This window comes from Crocuta crocuta, unplaced genomic scaffold, assembly GCF_008692635.1.
Source record: "Crocuta crocuta isolate KB4526 unplaced genomic scaffold, BGI_CrCroc_1.0 scaffold733, whole genome shotgun sequence".
In the NCBI taxonomy this organism is placed as follows: domain Eukaryota; kingdom Metazoa; phylum Chordata; class Mammalia; order Carnivora; family Hyaenidae; genus Crocuta; species Crocuta crocuta.
In genome coordinates, this window is record NW_027530993.1 from 83667 (window position 1) to 87782 (window position 4116).

A 4116-nucleotide genomic window follows, 5' to 3' on the forward strand; every position below is an offset into this window, starting at 1 on the left:
CCCTCCGGCCTCTCTAGCCGCCAGCGCCTCGATGGTGGGCAGCCTCCTGCGCCAGGCGGGGGCGCCCGCTCCGCAGTCAGCGTCGCGTCGGGGCTGGGAGGTCCGCTCGGCGGCCGAGGACCGGGAATCGATGTGGCGCTCAGCCCCCGGGCCTTCCTTTCGGGGCACAGTCTCCAGATGACACTTAGAACCGCCTCGCCGGGCTCGGGTGCAGAACCCGGAGAAGGGGCGCCGCTTTCTTCCCGGCCGCCTCGCACGGCCTCAGGTTCGCCAAAACGTTTTCGGGGCAGGGTTTTCAGGCTAGGCAACCCGGAGAGGTGGGTTCCGATGGGGGATTAAAACCCAGACTTCCTGCTGGAGTCAGAAGGAAGTAGTGGCAAGTGCTTGAGGTTCAAACGAACTGATGTGGGGAGCAGTCAGCCTCGACTGGGGTCCCCGGGGATAAGGGGTGATTTGGAGATAGACCTTGACAAATTAGTGAAACGTTAGTCTGAGGGAGGAGGCGAAAGCTATTCTAAGCCAAGAGACGACATATGCAATGAGCAACCCCAGAAGAAATAAAATTTGAGAAAGAGAGCAACAACAAAAACATCAGAAGGAACACGGAAGGCAGAAAAGGACAAAGATGGCCCTCGGACTGGGACAGATCTAGGTCTTTACGGGTAATTAATGGAACTTCGACGGTATTTACCAATTCTTACTTTGTATAATTATGTGTACATTTAATTCCCTACGAGAAACCCCTTATCGCGCAATCTGTGTTCACGCAGCCCAGCAACATTGGCATCACCTGGGGGCTTGTTACAGGTGTAGACTCTGAGGCCGTTAACTGCAGACTCAGAATCTTCCTTCACTGCAGAATCAGAATCTGCAGTTTAACAAGATCCTCAGGGGAATGTGTATACATACGAGAGTATAAGAAGCACTGGTTTGACCGCTCGCAGAGAAGAAATCTGGATTTGATTCCGCTTCATATTCTGCATGCACCTTGTCCAAAGTAAGCTTTTAATACACATGAATGCTGTTTACTACATTTCTAACAAGATAATACCACTTAAACAGCCAGTGATCGGGAACCCCAAGTTGTACAAAACCACCCTTTTTTTTTATTTTTAATGTTTATTTTGAGATACACACACACACACACACACACACACACACACACACTGCGAGTGGGGGAGGGGCTGAGACACTGCAAATCGGGGAGCGCAGAGAGAGAGAGTGGGAGACAGAATCCCAAGCGGACTTCAGGCTCTGAGCTGTCAGCACTGGGCCAGACTGGGGACTGGAACTCACAAACTTCAAGATCGTAACCTGAGCTGAAGTCAGATGCTTAATGGACTGAGCCACCCAGGTGCCCTAAGGCCACCCTTTCTGAATGAGCAGCTCTGTTTAATTGAAAAGTTTATTTTAAATTGAAAACTCATCCACTTAAGTTCAACAAATCCACTTCTCTGCCTTTTGTATTTCCTCTGCCCCTAATAAACTCTAGTTATTCTCTGGCTTTAAACCAAAGACAGTTTTCAGAAAAAAGTTACATTTTTACTGCAGCCTTTTGCTTATCCCTCCAAAATCTCGACTGCTGGTTATCTCCTCTTCGGTCCCTACCCTTCCCCTCCCTGCCAGTTCATTTTATTCTTTCCAGGGGACTCTGAAGTAAGGCCCTTGAAGGAGTAATACATTAAATCTTGTGCACTATTCAGCTGTCTAACCCCAGGGTGGTGTCTCTATGCCAAATAGTATGTCCCTGGTGAGTATTGTTTCCAACAGTCAAATCAGCATAGGAGAAGGAAACCAAGTATTATAATGGCAAGGGAAGACTTATTAAGAAAAGAAAGAAACTTGGAAACTAAATAGAAGTGATTTTTGGGTTATCTCCTCTGGGGGATTAGCCCATGACACTGTTCTGCTCTAATAGCATTTATAAACCAAGCAATAGTTAATATTAAGTCAACTCTGCCTATTGCATGTTTAGACACAGGATAAAAGAAATTGACACTATAGGAAGGATAAACTGCTGCTTTCTAGTCCCAAGTTTGTTTTCTTAGACTCATCAATGACTAGGTAAAAAACAAGATCTCTTAACCAACACTAGTATAATTTCTCCATTTAGTTTTCTTGTTGGTGTCCCTATGCTCTCTCTTTCCTTACAGAGGGAAGGAAAGGGAGGTAATAGGTAGAGTAATTGGTAGGGGTTTGCTTGATGTTACTGTGTCTCAGATTGTCATTCCCCCTGATCTCTTCAGATCAGCCATTCTGCCTGATTAACAGAGGGAAATAACAGCACAGGAGACCTCCTAGCACAGTGAGCTTTTATGTACACGGCTAAAAGGTGTCCTTCCCCTGAGAGCTGAGGACTTGGGAATGGGAGAGGAGTATATTGAGTTTACGGAACTTGATGGCAGGTTAGATTGAGCGTCTGGGGGTTTACACTCCCATCTCCCCTCCTATTTGTGATCAGGGATGGTTAGGTGTCGGAGGCCACGCCGGCTCCGACAAGTCCAGGGGTCCCTGAAGGATGGACGGTGTCGGCGAGAGAGAATGAGAGAGCCCCGAGATTCTTTCTGATCACCAGGCAGGCATCTCTGTCCTGTCGGTTTTGGTGTCTTTATTTAAAGGTTCAACAACCATATGAGGTCAGAGAAAAGGAATTTCTTACAATGAGAGGTCTTTTGTGATATCAATTGCAGAATTATCCCAGTCATGGTGAATTTACAACCAAGGAAATAACAGGATGCTCTTAGTAAGAGACAGGATAACATATAGGTTACATTGTATATAGAAAAGTTAGGAGTCATTCTGTCTGGCTCTCAAGAGGATGAATGATTCTGAATTGGTTAGTTTGTGGAAACTACCAAGGGGGCTCTATATGTATCAGTCTTTGCATCTGGGTTTATGTTTTAATTACTCTTATCTATCCTCATCCCAGCTGCCAGTGTAAGGGAGGATGTTTGTGGAATGTAGGCCCTGAGGAAGGGACTGCCATACATCACCAATTAGTAAGTTATGTTCGATACTTATCTGTACCTTAACTATAAATTAGGCTCTTCTGATATGGGACCAGGCTCAATAGTAACTCTTGTGTTCTTAACCCCCTTTATTATCTAAGTCTTGGATCTGCAAGGCCCATAGGAAGAACCTTTGGACAATGATCCACAGAGCTCTTATCTAAAATCTCTTTTGTAAAGGCAGGAATATGCTTTTCCTATGAGGTAACTGTGTTCAGAATATGGGTCTGATATGGAATATTGTGAGGCCTGGTCAATACCAGCAGGCTCATTTCCAACATGAGCCAGTAGTAGCAGAAGGAGATACTAGTCCTCATTTCTCATGGCAGGAGCTGTGCAGACATTGCCATTTCCTTGCTGTGACTGCCATCCAGAGAGGCCGGTGCTGCTCCCGGCAGTTAGGACATCTCATCTTGATGATTTCCATTTCGAAACAGTCTGATATTTTTTATAAAGTTAAACATTCGGGGCGCCTGGGTGGCTTAGTCGGTTATGCGTCCGACTTTCGCTTGGGTCATGATCTCGCAGTTCGTGGGTTCAAGCCCTGCGTCGGGTTCTGTGCTGACTGCCAGCTCAGAGCCTGGAGCCTGTTTCGGAGTCTGTGATTCCCTCTCTCTCTGACCCTCCCCTGCTCATGCTGTCTCTCTCTTTCTCTCTCCTAGAAATAAATAAAAACATTTTTAAAAAATTAAAAAAAATAATAAAGTTAAACATTCACTTAACATGTAGTTTTAAAATGTAGCTTAGTAATCCCACTCCACAGTATTTATCCAAGTGGAATAAAGATAAGTTCACACAGATGTTTGTACAAATGTATGTGGCTTTATTCCTATTTATCCCCAAATGGAAGCAACACAAATGTCCTTAACCTGGTGAATCCATATACAAAATGTGGCATGACTGTAAATGGAGAACTACTCAGCCATAAAAAGGATTAAACTCTCGATGTACCCATGAATGAATTGCAAATGCATTAGTGGGTGTGAAAGAAGCCTGATTCCATTTACATGACTTTCTGGAGAAAGCAGAGGATCAGAAACAGAGAGCCCTGCCTTCTAGGAGGTGAAGATGGGAGGAGGGGCTGAGCACAAAGGAGCCAAGTTGGGGG